A 19537-nucleotide genomic window follows, 5' to 3' on the forward strand; every position below is an offset into this window, starting at 1 on the left:
TTGTGCATGGACAAATAGATCATCAGAACAGAACAGAGAGCTGAGGAATGAAACAAGCATATATGGGCCCTACGTATATAATGGAGGAGGAAAAAATCAGATAAATCAGAGAGATGGGATAATAAATAACTGTTGCATTGGAAAAACTGATTTCATATAAAAAAAGTAAAATTAGATCACTACCTCACATCGTACATAAAAACAATCTCTCAATGGATTAATAAGTATAATCTGAAAAAAAATTTTTTTAAATTAGAAGAAAATATTAGAGAATATTTTATGATCTCAGGGTAGGGAATGATTTCTCAAACAAGACAGCAAAAACTTAAGTTGAAACAAAAAGAGTATTAAACTTGACTACACAAATTTTTAGAAAGTCACAGTAAAATTAAAATATGAGTGACAAAGTAGAAGGAACAAATGTACTGTATTTTAACACATATGACAGATAAAAGATTATCATCCAGAATTACCTATATTACCTATAAATACAAAACAATTTAAAAGAAAATCATCAAAGAATATAAGCAGTCAATTTTCTGAGAGGAAATCTGAATTACCAAAATAAAAAAGAAAATGGCACAAACACAAATGAGTACATATCTGGGAAAATCTGATTATGACGGATGGATGTATCAATGTCAGTATCCTGGATGTGACCTTATACTATAGTTTTGCAGAATATGACCACAGGGAAAACTGTGCAAAATGTACAAGGGATCCCTTCATAATACTTCTTACAACTGCAAATGAATCTACAATTTTCTCAATAAAAATTTTCAATTAAAAAATATGAAAAGATACTTATTCTCACTCGTAACCAAAGAAATTCAATTTTTAAGCAAGATGCTGTTTTACACACAGAAAATTGGTAAAAATTAAGAATCGTGACCATAACCAGTATTGGCAAGGAAGTGATTATTTAGAGAAAAGGGAATTCTAGTATTTTGTTTGTGGGAGTGTATTTGGAGAGCAATTTTGCAATAGCTCTTAAAATTGAAAGTGTGCATACCCAACAAACTCACTGTAGGTGTATATCCTGGATGTATTCTTTTATATGTGCCCAAGGGGACATGTACAAGGATGTTATTGCAGTTGGTAATAATAAAAAATTCAAAACAACTCAAATGTCCATGAATAGAAGAATAGACAAATAAACTGTGGTATACAGTGGAATACTAGACAACAATTAAAATGAATGAACTAGATCTTTATGTATCAACATGCATAGCTCTTCAAGGCATAATGCTGACTGAGAAAATCAAACTGCAGAGTGTTACATACACTATGAAACCATTCACTGTAAGTTTAAAACACACAAAACAATATTCTATATTTTTATTAAATCATATGTAACAAGATATTAAAATAAGACTCTGTTTCCCAGTTTAGACTGGGACCCCAAGGCAAAAGGCAGACATGCTCTCACATTTTAAAAAGAGGCACTGGTCTTCCCTGATGGCGCAGTGGTTAAGAATCCGCCTGCCAATGCAGGGAACACGGGTTTGAGCCCTGGTCCAGGAAGATCCCACAAGCTGTGAAGCAACTAAGCCCGTGCATCACAACTACTGAGCCTACACTCTAGAGCCCATGAGCCACAACTACTGAGCCCGTGTGCCACAACTACTGAAGCTCACGTGCCTAGAGCCCGTGCCCTGCAACAAGAGAAGCCACCGCAATGAAGAGTAACCCCCGTGCGCCACAACTAGAAAAAGCCCGCGTGCAGCAACAAAGACCCAACGCAGCCAAAAATAAAGAAATAAAAAATAAATTAATTAAAAAATAATAACAAACTTATGAAATGATTCTCAACCCAGTCTAAAAAATTTTTTTTAATTGTAAAACTAGAATGTGATACAATTTTTCATTTATCATATAGGCAAAGATCAAAAAGTTTGGTAACATGCTATTGGCCAAAGTCTAGGAAAAAGGCATGCTCATACACTGCTAATGGAAGTGTAAACTGTTACTACCTCTTTGAAGAGTTATTTGAAAATGTCTAGTGACAATTAAAGTGCCTCTAATGTCCTCTGATCTAGAAATCCAACTTTCAGGACTTACTCTTCATTAGATTGAAGTAACAGAGGTACAAGAGTACTCATTGTAGTATTGTTTTGAATATCGAGAAGTTAAAGACTGGTTATATAATGTACACTATAGTATGCAAGAGAACATTATATACCAAAAAAAAGTAAAACAAATCAGTGTGTAAAACACACTAAAGTTTGTTAAAGGTATACATGTGTGCTGTATACTTCTGGAACAAGGTAAATGGCAGTTACCTCTCAGAACAGGAACTGGGCAACTGGAGAAGACAGACTTATTGTACTTTCACCATATGCACCTTTTGAATTTTCTACCATGTGCCTGATTTACTGATCCAAAAATATAAGTGATTTTTAAAAAGTCAAAGTAGATATGACAAAAGCACAGGCAAATTGATTAGAAAAGATCAAGAAAATTAAGGCTTTAGAGGTGTCATCATGATTCTCTGAGGTGAACTCGAAAACTAAACAAGTCAACACTTAGGTGGAACTGGTTTGAACTCTTCTGCAAAATCACTTGAAATCCACCAGCTGGCACAAGAAAATACAGTGTGAACAAGACTGGAGAGGTTGGTGGAGGTAATAAACTGGGGGTGGTGAGAAACGGACTAACCAGAACAGAGGTTCACTCCAGATTGTGTCTTGATGCATTAAATTCCAGCCTAGCCACGGTCCTTGGGGGCACGATATTGTCACTTGCCAGATAGGTGATGCTAGGGAATCACCAAGCAGTGTTGTCGATTAGAAACATGGAATCATCTATTTATCATAGTCTCTGCATGAATGGCTTATTAAACATTCACTTCTTCAGTGTAGAATTCTTTTCTTTCTTTTTTTCTTCCTCCTTATTCCATACTTAAGGCCTTATGAAAAGAGGTATTTGTTTCTTGGTAAGCCATGTTTCTTTAATTAAAGGAGGAGGGTTGGGAGAGGTCTGTTGGAAAAGGAGAAACCTCTGGTTTCACAATATGCACTATTTATGAGGGTGCTTTGCTGTTGAAACCTATTAGAGGCCAGCCCGGCCCGATTTGCCTCTTGCCCTCCCAGGAGACAATTACTGTCCTGCATAACAATTTGAAGCAAATATCGGATGTGGTCGAAAGAACAGTTGTGGCCCTCTCTCCGGCAACCGTTTCTGCTTAGATTTCTTAATTGTTTCCACCACTTCCTTTCCTCGCCTTGTGGCCTTCTGGGTTCTGCAGGATCCTAAGTTTTAACAAAAGCCTCCCATCCCCTCTGGAATTCACATGTGCTAGCAGACACTTCCGGGACCCCGGAGACACACGTGGCACCTTAGAGTCGTGCTTTCAGCTACCACGTTCTTCCACTGCGCATGCACCTGGAAGTCTTTGCGATGCCATGCCTTCTTCTTGACCAGTGCGAAGAAGGTACAGCTGGTCCAGGCTGGCCTTGCCTCCCCGTCAGCACAGCTTTCCCTCCTTCCATGCCCAGAGTGCTGGTTTGTTCTTAGTTCGTGATGGCAGGGTCTTTGCCAGTTGCTTTCTCCTCTCACCTTTTTCAGGTTTGTCTCAGGTGTTGCCTTGGGGAGAATTTGCCAGGTAAAACCAGACATCAAAGAAAGGAACTGGACAGGACGATTTTTTAAGGTGCAGTTTTCACACTGAATTACCCAGGTAGGGAGATGTTTGGGGGACACCTAGGGTTACCACACTGGATAATCCACTATTTTATTTCCACTAAAATGAGAGACCAGCCCTGCTAGCCATACTGCTTCTGACCTGCCGGCAAGATGCTGGAATTGAAGGTGGTGGGGCAGCCTGGACCAGGTATTAGTGTGCAGGTCTAGGAATCACAGGAGTCTAACCTCAGCACTGTGACCTCCATTAAGGAATACATTTACTACCCTGAGCCTTAGTGTCCTCACCTCCGCAATGATAGTGTCAGTCAAGCCCACCTCAAAGAACTTGTGAAGAGGAATACAATTAAGTAATTTATTTAAAGAATCTCAAGGGGGTGGGGTGAGATGTGACAGGGTGAGAGAGTGTCATGGACATATATACACTACCAAATGTAAAATAGATAGCTAGTGGGAAGCAGCCGGATAGCACAGGGAGATCAGCTCGGTGCTTTGTGACCACCTAGAGGGGTGGGATGGGGAGGGTGGGAGGGAGGGAGATGCAAGAGGGAAGAGATATGGGAACATATTGTATATGTATAACTGATTAACTTTGTTGTAAAGCAGAAGCTAACACACCATTGTAAGGCAATTATACTTCAATAAAGATGTTTAAAAAAAAAAAAAAAAAAAAGAATCTCAAGGTTTTAAATGTTATGCATATATGGGATATCAAAACAGCAACTACAACCACAGTAGACTAAATAGCTTATGTTTGAGAGATATGTTGGTAAAAAGTTATGGCTGTGATGGGAGCTATGAAATATTTAGATGGTGAATTTGGCTGGATGTGAGGCCAACAGAGCCTGAATAGCTTGACACAGTTAAGGCCATCTGCTGGACAATAGGAAGTCACTATTGTTCCCTCCGACCTGGGCTCAATGCACGGAAAGCTCCTTCTGCCAGAGGTAAAGAACTGGTTGCCTTTTAGGCCATTGAGACCTTTTAGTTAAAATATCATGCCAAATGTTGATAGAGGCATTGCATCAGTGTTCCTTGCCAAAGAATGACAAACCAAAATCAAATACTTGTATTTCCCTAATTGTGTCTTAAACAATTCTGAGCATCTGCCAGTTCTGTATCCTGATTATTTTTCTTCCAGTGGATTTACAAAGGTAGTTATTAACAAGTCTGGAATTGCACACATAGCTCTCTCCAAACCGCTTCTTCTGCCAGAATCACCATCTATGCAAACCACCTCCCTATGCTCTTCCACAGTCTGTGGCAGAATTTTATTTGTTTTTTTCAAGAGCACCCTCACCTTTAGTGCTATAGTCATATGCTACCTTATATATTTAAGCAGTGGTCTGTAGAGTATAAAGAACTTTCATAGAGAGTTTCCACTAACCCATACAAAGCACTCTGCAATATAGATATTACCTCTCTTTTACAGATGAAAAAACAGGCTCAAAGGGATTTGCTGATTTGCCCAAAATTGTAGGTTGTAAATTCAAACCAAAGTTAGGACTTAGCCCTATATTCCATTCCTCCTTTAGCAACACCACAGAGTAAGTCCCAACAGTCCCAGAAACATAGGCACTTCATCATGTTGAATGGGAGAGATGACACTTTGCATCTGTCATTTAGCATTTAGTCATGATGCATTTGCTGCTCTATGCAAGCTCTTCCAAAAATGCATTGGAATGGGTAGCCCCAAAGACTCTGCAAAACAAAAGTCTTCCCTGTCCAAATATGTTTGAAAAATGCTGCATATTATATCCCCTGTTATCCCACTATGTGCACATTAGTGGTTTTTTGTTTTTTTTTTAATTTTTATTTATTTATTTATTTATTTATTTATTTATTTATTTATTTATGGCTGTGTTGGGTCTTCGTTTCTGTGCAAGGGCTTTCTCCAGTTGTGGCAAGCGGGGGCCCCTCTTCATCGCGGTGCGTGGGCCTCTCACTCTCGCGGCCTCTCTTGTTGCGGAGCACAGGCTCCAGATGTGCAGGCTCAGCAACTGTGGCTCACGGGCCTAGTCACTCCGCGGCATGTGGGATCTTCCCAGACCAGGGCTCGAACCCGTGTCCCCTGCATTGGCAGGCAGATTCTCAACCACTGCGCCACCAGGGAAGCCCCACATTAGTGTTTTAAAGGCCTTGGGAAGTCTGTTTTACCTTGTTTGACCCCATATTTCTTAAGGCTATTAGTTGTGCGTAGACTTCTTTATATAACATCTATTAAAATCCTGCAGAATTACTGTGCTATGCATAGAATACACTGTGCTATGCATGGAATGATTTGAGGGAAGTTGAGAGAGTCAGAGAAGGTAATAAGATGGGATATAAGTAGTCAAGAAAAACTCTGAGAAAAAAGGGATAGCCTGGTTGAAGGATTCAAGTAGGAGACTGTGGGCTTGGTGCTGCATGCCTGTGTGCCCTGCCTCTTATAGCTGCTCACACAGGTAGTTACCCTGTACCTCTCGGCCTTAATTTCCCCATCCTTGAATTGAAGGGTTTGCCTGGGAGATCTCTAAAGTTGTTTCTTGCCGTAATGATTAGTTGTTTTTTTCCCCAAGAGATACTGAAACTAACTCCATGAACATTTTTATTTCTAACTTTTTACTTTGAGCTTCCTTGAAACCTACAGAAAAGTTGTAAAAATGGTGCACAAGGAATTTCCATATAATCTTTCCCCAGATTCATCCATTGTTTACATTTTCCCCCATTTGCTTTATTGTTCTCTCTCTCTCACTCTTTCTCTCATATTCTTCTTTCTGAACTATTTGAGAGTAAGTTGGAGACATCATGCCCCTTTACCCTTAAATACTCCAGGTTACATTCTTTTATATATGTACAGTACAGTTATCAAAATCAGGTACTTAACATTGATAAATACAATTATCTACTTCACAGCCAATAATCAAATTTTGTCAATTCTCCCAATAATGTCTTTACACCTATTCTTTTGTCCCTGGACTCTGCTACCTTATTATAGTGGGCAAGGTTAAGTTTACATTGAAATCATTTATCCACCTAAAATGAAATAAATGGATTGTCTTATTTCCCCTTTTCTCTTGTTCCAGAACTAGATAAAGGGTGGAAGAGCCAGAGAGGAGAAGAGTGGAAACTGAAAAGTGTGAAGAAATAAACTTTGCAAGGCAAAAATAGACAAATGGTACCTAATCAAACTTAAAAGCTTTTGCACAGCAAAGAAGACCATCAACAAAATGAAAAGACAACCTACAGAAATGGGAGAAAATATCTGCAAATGATGGAACCAACAAGGGGTTAATATCCAAAATATACAAACAGCTCGCACAATTTAATATTGAAAAAACAAACAACTCAATTAAAAAATGGGCAGAAAACCTAACAGGCATTTTTCCAAAGAAGACATACAGATGGCCAACAGGCAAACAAAAAGATGCTCAACATCGCTGATGATTAGAGAAATGCAAATCAAAACCACAGTGAGGTATTGCCTCACACTGTCAGAATGGCCATCATCAAAAAGTCTACAAATAATAAATGCTGGAGAGGGTGTGGAGAAAAGGGAACCCTCCTACACTGTTGGTGGGAATGTAAATTGGTGTAGCCACTATGGAGAACAGTATGGAGGTTTCTTAAAAAACTAAGAATAGAGCTATCATATGATCCTGCAATCCCACTCCTGGGTATATATCCAGACAAAAAGAAAACTCTAATTCAAAAAGGTACATGCACTTCAATGTTCACAGCAGCACTATTTACAAGAGCCAAGACATGGAAACAACCCAAGTGCCCATCAACAGACGATTGGCTTAAGAAGATGTCTCTCACACACACACTGGAATATTACTTAGCCATAAAAAGAATGAAATACTGCCATTTGCAGCAACATAGATGGACCTAGAGACTATTATACTAAGTGAAGTAAGTCAAACAGAGAAAGACAAATACTATACGAAATCACTTATTGTGGAATCTAAAAAATAATACAAATGAATCTATACACAAAACAGAAAAAGACTTGCAGACACAGAAAACAAACTTATGGTTACAAAAGGTGAGAGGGAGGGGGAAAGGGACATATTGGGAGTATGGGATAAACAGATACAAACTACTATACATAAAATAGATAAGCAGCAAGGATTTTACTGTACAGCACAGGGAATTATTCGATATCTTATAATAACCTATAATGGAATATAATCAGAAAAAAAAATGACTGAATCACTATGCTGTACACCTGAAAGTAACACAATATTCTAAATCAACTGTACTTCAATTAAAAAAAAAAAAAGAGAACCTTTGGCCTTGGTGTGTCTGTTGACCTGTATAAGAACAAATGACTCCATGCTGATTCTGTCTTAAAAGACTGAAAGACTGACATTTACAGTGATAAAAAAAACTGTTTGGTTCACGGTGAAAATCAGCACTTTCTGAAAAAAATTTTAGCCATTCATTCCTTTATTCATTTTCCTTAGCTAGATTGTAAATTCTTTTGAATTACATCTAGCAGTTTCAAGGCACGGTGAGAGACCTGATTGGCTAGAGAAGGTTTATGCAAGAAAAGAGCGAGAGTTATGCTGAGAAAGGCAGGTTTGGTGTATGCTTTGAATACTTAAATATTTTACTTAGGATTTTATTTTTCCCTAGAGAGAAAGATTACATCATCATCTTGCAGCACTGTAGGGTAGCTGAAAGAGCACAGACTTTGAAGCCCTAGGGATCAAATTGCAGTTCAACTACTTATTAGCTGAATGTGTCCTTTAACCCCTCTGAACCTGATTTATAAAATGCAGATGTTAATAATGCAGACTCAGAGGTGGGATTCAATGAGCTGACATATACAGTGTTGGTCCTCTCTCTCCCCACCTCTGCATCTTTCATATCGTCAATTCCTCTCTATAATGAATGCTAAAAGTCTAATATCAACTCACAATGGTTTACTGGTCACCTGAGACCTGCAACTTGGGGAGAAGGAGTTATAGGAACGGGAATATCATGATGCTATAGAACACCTCAATAATGGCAGTTATGATACTTCAGCCTGGAGTTTTCTTGGGATTTATTTCCTTCTTATGTGTATTTGGTTGCCACTCTCTTTACTCTTTTTCCAGATTTCTTCAGTCTGATTGGAAACCTTAAACACAATAACCTGAGTTTCACAATAAAGGGTTTGACTGCAGGTGCCAAGAGTCTCTGGAGAGAAAGGCTGGGTCAGCTGCTAGGAGGAAGTTGGTTGGAAAACCCATCTGTGTGCGCGCGCGCAGTTTGGAAACCTTCCTTTTCTTGGAGAAAAATTTACTCTCCTCAGAGGCCGACTGAGGAATTTTGGCTAAGTCAGGTGTCTGTGGGAGACCATTCTTATCGGGAGCCAGAGCTGAGACTGGAGGCCAAAGGGAAGCACCATTTCAGGAATCATCAAATGTACTGTGCCTTTGACTTTGGAAAATTAATTCTAAAAGGCCTGAGTAGCCACCATTCTCAACCTTCTTTTATTTTATTTTTTTAATTTAAAAATTTTTTTTGGCCGTGCTGTGCAGCTTGCAGGATCTTACTTCCCCTACCAAGGATCGAACCCGTGCCCCCTGCAATGGAAGCGAGGAGTCCTAACCACTGGACTGCCAGGGAATTCCCCTCATCCTTCTTTTAAAAAGCAGACTGTGGACACATAGTCAGCAATAGCCAACAAATACCAACTAGGCACAAGTTAGTTGATGAGAGAAGCCAGCAGCCCTTGAACCATTCTTTTGGCTACGGTGGGTGGCAAAATAGTAAGGGGATGAGGGTAGGAACAAGATGAAACAAAAATGATGAATGGGAACCATTTTCTTCTTAGGGGAGTTCAAAGGAAGCAGTGGTTCCCCCACACCACTCCCCTCCCCTGACCAGTATAGACTTGCTTGACACAATGACTGGCATTTCCGTTCTCAGGTAGGAATACTCCAAGTAAGAAACTTGCTTGTGCAACTGTGTTCTTATGGACTTGTGTGATATGTCCAAAGAATTGAGTTAATTCATTCTTTAACTTAATTGGCAAGATTTAATGGTTCACATTGAAAGCATGAATAACCATTTTGTTCCTTGAATGACTCCAGTTTAATGCTCCTGATGTCAGTGTATTTTGCCCAGGGTAAAACATGCTATATGAATTATTCACTGCTTGATGTAATGAATGGGGCCATGTTTGCCTACAGAATGTTAGCTGTGGTTATCTGACATGATGGGGCACAGCGGATGCCTACAAAGAACAATGGATAATTTAGAATGTGGTTCCAGGGCTCAGCCATTGCAGTTAAGATCTTTACAGAAAGCAGAGCACCTTTTGTTGTCTTGTGCCACACACCATGAGGGCCTCAGTGAGCCAAGAAACTCTTGGCCTTTAAAATAAAAAGAGAGCTAAGTATTGTTCTTCAGCGAGCACTTTTGTCTTTGGTTAAATCTTGTTTAGTGGAATGTGGAAGGCAGTGAGGGATAGAAATGCATTTAAGAAGAATTTTAAATAAATAAGTGAATTGGTAATTTTCATTATAGTGATTTCATCTGTGTGAAATCAAATATTTTTGGTGAAGGAGAAACAATGCATGACTGATAATAAGGAATCTTACCTTTGATTTTAGGGTGAAGGTGATCCAGACCCCTCTGCCTTAAGAGCATTTAGGGTGAGTTATCTCCCTGGCTAGAGTGCCCAACTTTCCACTGAAATGCCTTTGGTTTAATAAGAATGATTTATAATCTGGAAAGACAGTTAATGCAACTTAGTGGGAGCTGATAAATGAACCACTGAGTTTACTTATACATATAAGTGGGGCATTAATCTTGACTTTGAATTTCCCCACTGGGTTCTCTTTATAACCATTTGTGACATTGTGAGTGAAGGAAAGAAATGACTGACAAGTTTTAATGGTTGGCAAAATTTTCTAAATGTCTTTAAACTTTATAAACAAGATAAATAAGGTCTGAGATTGAAATGCAGATTAAATTGGCTTCCATCCTTTCACTGTTTATAGCTTAATAGTAGGCAACTTGTTAAATTAGCACATGCATTCAAAAGTCACCCTGACACAAAGCTAAAATCCCACCTGGGCTTTGGGTCTCTTTGCAGCTGAGTTGGGTAACTCCAGCAGGGTCTTGCTGGCCTCTGTTTCCTAATTATAAATCCACTGGAGAGAGTGTTCATTCATGGTTCAAATAGCTCTGGCCAAGAGGTATAGTACACGGCTGCAGGGTTCCATCCCTGTTGTGGATGAAGAGGTAATTCTCAGAGAAGGGAAATCTAGGACTGGAAATACACCCATGGTAGGATGAATAATGGCCCCACAAAGCCATCTGCAACTAATTCTCAGAACCTGTGAATACTGTGTGGTGAAAGAGACTTACAAATATGACTGGGTCAAGGACCTTGAGATGAGGAGATTATCTTGCCTGACCTGGATGGGCCCTAAATGTAATCACAAGGGTCCTTCTATGCGGGAGCCAAGAAGGTCAAAGGAGGAAGTAGGAGAAGTAATAATGAAAGCAAGAGATGGTAGTGACGAGAGGAAGAAGTCATGAGCCGAGGCGTGCAGGCATTCTCCAGAAGCTGGAAAAGGCAAGGAAATAGATTTTCCCCCAGAGCCTCCAGAAGGAACCATCCCTGCCCACACTCTGATTTTAGCTCAGTGAAATGATTTTGGGCTCGTAGTCTCCAGAACTGTAAGAGAATAGATTCGTGTCCTTTCATGACACGAAGTTTGTGGTAATCTGTAATAGCAGGAACAGGAAACGAATCCAACACCCAGAGGGGTCTGACTGGATCAGCCTCATTGTTGTCCTCCTGCTCCTCAGCCCCCACATGGGTTTAAAGCCCAATTTCACGGTGTCATCCCACAAAGTCTTGTTAGTTCACTGTAAAAGAACTGTTGAAATATAGACCATCATGTCACTTCCTCTGAATCAGAAGACTCTTTGTGTTTCTGGAAATACTGTACTCAATACGGAGGTCTGTTTCCAAAGGGAAGTGAAGCCTTTCACTTTACATATGGTAAGGCTCAAGTAATTGTTGATGCAAGGATAAATAAATGAACACAGAAGAAAAAAAGCCATTGAAAATCGACAAGTAACTCAACTGTTTCTGTTCAGTGTTAAATGACTTTCTGTGCTAAATCCCACTGTAAGAAATAACAAATGGTAAAATCAACCCCTGGATTCTAAATTAGTCTTTGTTTTCATTTGAGTCTAAAAAAAATTCTCAAGGTAAACCTAATTTTGTCCTCCAAAATAACTCTTTGAGCTTTTGGGGGATAGGTCTGCAAAAGATACGCTCTCTTTTTATTTATTTCCCCTGCATTAGTATCAGCTAGAACACACGTCACTACAAAAACTCACTTTGTAGGGGGAAGCATGTCAGGTTCATTATGATTTGATCCTCTTGGTCCTGTAGTGAGATGTAGTGTTGGGTTTTTGATTCTCAGCTATTCTATCCATTTCTTAATGTGGGGAGGGAGAGTTAGACAATTATTTAAAAATTTAAAGTCTCTTGAACTTACATTGACAAATTCCAGGCCTTTTCTGATCTTCATTCCCCTTCAATAATATCTCTAGCATCTGACACAACTGATCACTGTGCCCATCTTGAAACTGTCTCCTCTTTTTCATTCCTGTACCTTTGCTCTTCCCTGATTTCCCTCCTACCTGTCCAATTGTTCGCATAGCGGCTCCTCTTCCCAGCTTTCTCTGTAGTTGTGGGCATTTCCCCAGTTGCAGTTCTTACTTCCTGCTCTCTTTCTTCTCAGTGGTTACTTCTGTTTTGATGACATCTCAAGATTCTTCTTTAATCCTGATCTCTAATCCAGTATCTAAAACCAACCACCAGACAATGCTATTTGGGTAGTTCCTTACCTCTAATATATCCACAACTTTCAACATGTACCAGGATCTCTTCTGTTCCAGGATCCAATCACATGCTTTTCTCTCTGACTGACATTTTTTCCTTCTTTTTTCTCTGCCTATCAAACTCCTACAGATCACAATGTAAATGTCACTTCCTTACGGAAGCATTCCCTGACCACCCAGACTAGATCAGATTCCCACTTAGGCTCTTAGACCTGGCAGAAAAAAGAAATTTAAATATCTCTTTGAGAAAGAAAAATATGAAAAAAAAAAAAAAAAAACAAACTGGTTTCCCTTTGAGAAGGAAATCAGTTTCAGTTAAAGGAAAGTTATGAAGCACAACAATTGGGACTAAAAATTTTTGTTTTTCAGAAACCATGTTGTAAAATGGTTATGGGGAATCTGAATTTACAGCTTAGCTAAATTAAGAAGTTTGGTTAGATAACTCAGTGACTAAGCAAATGTCCTAAGTGTGACCAAATGTGATATGCTCTGTTCTCTAGCATCCAAAGTTGTTACATAGTTTTAGGTCAGAGCTTGTCTTTGCCCATCTGACATTTAAACCTCAATATTTAGATAATTGTAGAAAACCATAAATCATGGTTAGTGTAGAAGATAATGACTGTTCCTGAATTGTACCTATTTTTAACCACTTTACATATAACTGAACTCAAAATGAACTCCTGGGTTTTTAATAAACATTTTCTCTCCTATTGCTGACCTCTTTATTCTACCACACAAGGTGATTTAAAAAACAGCTCTATTGTGATATAATCTACATACCATACAATTCATCCATTTGAAGTATAAAATTAAATGGTTTTGAGTACATTCAGAGTTGTGCATCCATCTCCATAATCAATTTTAGTACATTTTCATCACCCTGACAAGAAATCCTATATCTTTTGGCTGTCACTCCTCAATCTTCCCAACCCCCAGCCCTAGGCAACCAATAATCGGCTTTCTGTCTTGATGGATTTGCCTATTCTGGACATTTCATATAAATGGAATTATACAATATGTGATGCTTTGTGACTGACTTCTTTCACTTAGCATAATTTTTCAAAGTTCATCCAATGTTATAACATGACTAAGAACCTCACACCTTTTTATAATTGAATAATATTCCATTGTATGGATGTTCTACATTTTATTTATGTACTCATTAGTTGATAGACACCTGTGTTGCTTCCACTTTTTGGCTATTGTGAATAATGCTGCTATGAATACAGGCTGATTTCTGAGCCCTGACTGCTGCTTGCTCCTTTTTCTCCTCTCTGTAGTCATTCAAAAATAAAAAGTGGCTTGAACATTTCTAAATCTGAAACTACCACACAAAATGTAGGTTATTCTTTCTACAGAATTTATTACCCCTATTATATTACATGTAAACTATATTAATCATTTATGTAATGTTGGTCTTTTCCCCCATCTGTGAGCTCTTTGAGGACAAAGATCATGTCAACTTTGCTTGCTCCTGTATCCCTGGCACCTTGCCCAGTGATTGGCATGTATTAAATGTTTCTTGACTGACTAATTTTGACTAACCCCAACCTCAGATTGGCCTCTCATCTCAAGTTCCCCATTTCTATAAATGCCATTACTGTTACCTCAGTAACTTGAGATCCAAATCAGAGTTGTATTTGACTCTTCCCTTTTTCACTTCTTCCTCTAATTCTGATCAGTCAGCAATTTTTAGGAAACTTTTTCAAAGCAATTCTCGGCATTTGTGTGTCCATTCCTTTCTCTCATACTACCTATCTAGACCCTCATACCTGGCCTCCCTGCCTTCTTTCTCTGCTACTTCTAAGCTATTTTGTAGAGAGTTTTCAAAGTAATCTTCACAAAAACCAGTTATATCACTTCACTTCCCTCTTCATGAACTAACAGTGGTTTCCCATTGGCCACAGACTAGAAGACCTCAACCCAAAGTAGGAAGATTTCCATAATATGATTCCTTATATTACAAGGCAAGTAGCTGCTTCAGTTTTCTTTTTTGGACCTCCCTGCTCCTATTCATCAGAACATAGACTCTGCCTACCTAGCCTATTTGTTATTAGACCTAGGCTATTGGATCAACTGCTTAACATTGTCTAGGAAGGCAAATACTAGTAATTTGGGACATTTTTATGGCCAGGTCTCATTGACCAACACAAAAATCTATTTGATTCACTAATGTCAAATCAGTACTTTCCAAACCAAAACATACTTACCTTGATTTTTCCATATTCTTTCCCAAAGCTGAGTAACTTACAACAACATTCTATAGGAAATTCCCTATATACAGGAACTCCCTGCTTTCCTGTCACAGAGAGGATCATAAATGGATCATTAGTAAATCTCCCACGTACTATGTCTTATACAAGTTTATATGTTCCACGGCCCTTGCTATGGTGACTTGCATATTGTAAAAGCAAAGACATGGAGAAAATTCATTTTTTTTCCTTAGCAGAGAATTTCTCTCCCCATCCCCTGATCCAGAAATGTTTGTTTTTGTTAGGGGAATAATTAGATAAGCCATTTGGGTTGGGGATGACATCCTCACCCCAAGGGACATGTTGGGATATAGTCGCTTAACTAACTTCTAGCGAGCTTTGGCTTGGTTAATTATACCAGCTTTTGCTTTGTCTTGGAGTGCACACCACTTTAGAATTAGAGCTGAATTGTTTGGGACAATAACAGAGATTTGGGGAATGGGTTCTGATGGGAAATGGAGGCCCAGTAACTGGTATCTAAAAAAAGCTATGGGAGAAAATTTTAAAAAGGTTCAAAAAGGAGCTCCTTGAGGTTGTTTTCTATGTGGTATACAGTTAAAACCCTGTTTCCTGTGTGCTCACAAAAGTTTCAGTAAATCTACATTGCTTGCTAATGCTTAGTGAGGTGGATTTACTATTTGGGGCTAAGCCTATGCTGAGTTAGACCTCAAAAGTTTGTATACGACAATAACAGCGTCTTCCCATGGGAGGACAGCCATGTAGGGTTTGCATATATATTAAGAAAATATGTATTAAATTAATATGTTTGTCTTGTCTTCCCATGTAGATAATACTCCCCATTACCTCTAGATGATTCATAGAGAAGGTATTCAATGATAACTTGCTGACTAAAGAGGAATATGCTATAATTCTAATTTATTTTTCAAGGAGGAAGGATGTCCTTAGTGACATCCAGTCCAGTAAAAATGCCATTTTCAGAAGCCAGTTACCACCAAAGCAGTGGTAGATTTTGTGGTTGGTTTATTCGGAAATTGTTCTTGGGTATCTTGAGAAAAGAATCTAACTTCTTCAGTAATTAGTGTGTTACTACTGATTTAAGCCAGATTTAGTTTTCTTTTGAATGTACAATGTATTGGAATATGTATGAATACCTGTGTTGGCTGAAAGAAAAATTACCTCCCAGCATAAATCGGTTAGGAAAAGCATGTCAAGTCACTATGTGCACATCTGATTTGTCTAAGTGAAGATCCTTGTTTTACTGATTTTGACTGCCCCATTCTTACTTAGTTACTGTTTAACTGTTCCTGTGTGGGCCTACACGTGAGCACAGACTCACCTCTAGAATTGTGCCAAACGCCCTTAGCTTTGCTCAATTGGTTTTTGAATTTTATTTAATAGGTACCTATGATATGGTGAGCACTGCTTGGGTAAAATTTGAATGCACTATTGTTTTAGGAATGTAAGGTTCAGAGACTTTCCTTGTAGCTAAGAATGAAAGGCCTTCTCTTTTCAGTCACACCCACACGCAGACTTCTGAATCAGTCACCTTTAAGTGGGCAGGGGTTCTCATTAGATCTCTGCATTCCAGAAGTCAGCTAGAGCCCCTCCAACCACAGGCCTCTCAAGATTTATGCGCCTTCCCCAGGGCTCCAATTCCATCCTCATTTCTGGCTTCAGGTTCCTCTTTCAGTGCATCTCAGAACCCCACTCTAGTCTCTTCCATATTTCCCTTCTCTCAGCTAAGCCAGGCTCTAAACCATCCAGAAGTAAAACGTAGCCTCCTTTCCTTGATTTCCGCAAAAAAACAACCCACTTACTCAAGGCATATGAGCATTAACTATTAACTACAGCTACTAGATAAGTTGTAATTGATTGTCTGAGATACTGAGAGTAAAAGTAGCACATTCTAATAAGTAATTCCAAGCTATGTAAAGATCTTTGAACTTCATCTTATATATTAAGTAGTTCGTGACAAAGAGCTTCCATAATTCTGTAGTGACTTCATTAGCCAAACTATAAATTTCATGCAGAGTTTAACTACATGGTATGTCATAGAGGCACTCACTCACATTTTTCTCAGTTGACAAATGAAATTTTAATGGAGGAATTGCACGGCAAAGTAAAAAATTTCTCAGTATAAGTTTGACTTCTAGATCATATATGATCAAGGCTACTGACGCACTATTCTAATAAATAGTATGCAATGGAAAAATACAACTAATGAAGTTGTGGGTACCTTTTTATCCACTTTAAAAAGAATTTTGTACCTTTCTGTTTTTTGTACATTCCAAAAAGAGCCGTTTTGATCTAATTGAAAGCAACTGTGAAAATCAAGTCAATTTAATATCAGTTATAAACTTGACCATGACTGGGTGATTTAAGGAATATGCAGTTTATTTCCTTTTTTAAAAAATTTAGATCCCTAAAACAAAGTCATTGTAATCTGCATAGATTAAATTATAACTGAAGATTTAGCAGTGAATTGAGATAACTAGGGAGTGAAAAGAAAACTCTTCTGTGGTCAAAGGACTTTTTTCCAGAGCTGTTTAGCTGAAATGTTGTAAACATAAAGGCCTAATGCATTTTGGCAACTCTAACCCTGAGATTTACATTTTTTGCTATTTTACTTTAAAATTAAAATAATCAAAAATGTATTTTATCTGTCTTTTCAGCCATTTAGTTTCATTCTCTACAATATGGTGAACTTGATTGCCTGCAGAATAAATTAATGAATCTTTTATGTCAATGGGAGTTTATTAACAACATTCGTGACATTTTCAAATCAATCCTTCTATGTTCTCCAATTACGGCCTCACTGTGGTTAGGCACCATCCCAGGAGAAAAACAAAGGGAGAGAGGGGGATCAACATATTTACAACTGACTTCAGAAAAGCAAATTAATAAGGGGAAGTGTGTCTAAATTATGTTTTCTGTTGTTGTTTGTTACATTAAATGCAGAATGCAAATGCATGTTCTTTAAGTGTTTTGGCTGTTGTTCAAAATTGTGAATTATTCTACCAGGAGGCAAAAGCACTTTCCTTCAACCTCTATGTCCATAGTTAATTTAGTTGTTTTTTTTTTCAACATAGGGGCATTTCTAAACTCTAAAGCAAATATTATTTACACAGAAAACATAATAACAATGAATAGTCTTAAAACATCTTGGTGATGAAAATATAAAACAGTTTCAGATGAAGGTTATTTAAATCACCCTGCACTCTGCCTTCATACTTTTAAAATAAGCCTAAAACGTGTATAATTATACACACGTAACATATATTATACATTTATATAGTTTCCTGATCCTTTAACTCTCCTGATCTAAATTAAACCCTCAATGTTCTATTAGACATTAAGTCCTGGCACTAGCTTCTTGCTGACCTTGAACCAGACACTAACTTTTCTGGGTCTCTATTTCTATTAAATGAAGGAGGTTGAACCAGATGCTCCAAAGTGCTTTAGGTTGACAATTTATTATTGAAGACATCAAAGAGACATTCTGATAATTTGGGGTTGAATCTTTTTTTAGAAACATTTTGTTTCCTCCTCAACCCCTCCTTCCCTCACTATACCAGTGGTTCCTAATAGGTATGTCAGGACACACTGACATACTGTGACTCTTTAATAGGAGTGCCACCAAATTTTCATTGTTCTGTAAAATTTATTTTTGCTTCAACTGAAGATATGTATTATGTTCTGTGATAGGTTAGATGAAACACTGTCAGCAGTTCTTGCAATAAGGTTAAGGTACAGTTTTCAAAAAATAATAGGTTAAAGGAAAATCATTATGTCAAACTGGTGACAGTTTAGATCTGTGCTAGACAGTTTAGATGTGGCAGTCACTAGTCACATGTGGCTACTGAGCTCTTGACATGTAGCTAGTCCAAACTGAGATGTGCTGTAAGTGAATAATACTCACCAAATTTTGAAGGCTTAGTGCAAGAAAGAAAGTAAAATATTTAATTTTTTTTGTTGATTACATGTTGAAATGTTAATATTTTGGATATATCATGTTAAATACAATACACTGCTTTTTTTTTTTACCTTTTGAAAAATGTGGCTACTAGAAAAGTTTAAATTCCATATGTGACTCCCATTATATCTCTCTTGGACAGTGCTAGTCTGGAGTCACATGTTTACTGGAACATGAAAGACCTGCCTTAGTAACTGTATAAGAAAACACGGTCAGGTCAATTAAGTTTTCCCACAGCTGCATGGTGCTAAAGGATGCTTGAATAGAAATATTGTTATACTGTAGCCATGACTGTCTTAAAATCATTCACAACACATACTGTGTTCATGGATTGGAATAATTACTATTGCCTAAATGACCATATGATGCAAGGCTATCTACAGATTCAGTGCAATCCCTATCAAAATACCAATGGCATTTTTCACAGAACTAGAACAAATAATTCTAAAATTTGTATGGAAAAACAAAAGATCCTGAATAGTTAAAACAATCTTGGGAAAGAAGAACAAAGCTGGAAGTATCATGCTCCCTGATTTCAAACTGTACTACAAAGCTGCAGTAATCAAAACAGTATGGTACTGGTACAAAGACACATAGATCAATGGAACAGAATAGAGAGCCCAGAAATGAACCCACATTTACATGGGCAATTAATCTATCATAAAGGAAGCAAGAATACACAATGGGGGAAAAACAGCCTCTTCAATAAAGGGTGTTGGGAAAACTGGACAACTACATGCAAAAGAATTAAACTGGACTACTCTCTCACACCATGCACAAAAATCAATTCAAAATGGATTAAAGACTTAAATGAAGACCTGAAACCATAAAACTTCTAGAAGAAAACATAGGCAGGAAGCTCTTTGAC

This window comes from Balaenoptera ricei, chromosome 16 (assembly GCF_028023285.1).
Source record: "Balaenoptera ricei isolate mBalRic1 chromosome 16, mBalRic1.hap2, whole genome shotgun sequence".
Taxonomy (NCBI): domain Eukaryota; kingdom Metazoa; phylum Chordata; class Mammalia; order Artiodactyla; family Balaenopteridae; genus Balaenoptera; species Balaenoptera ricei.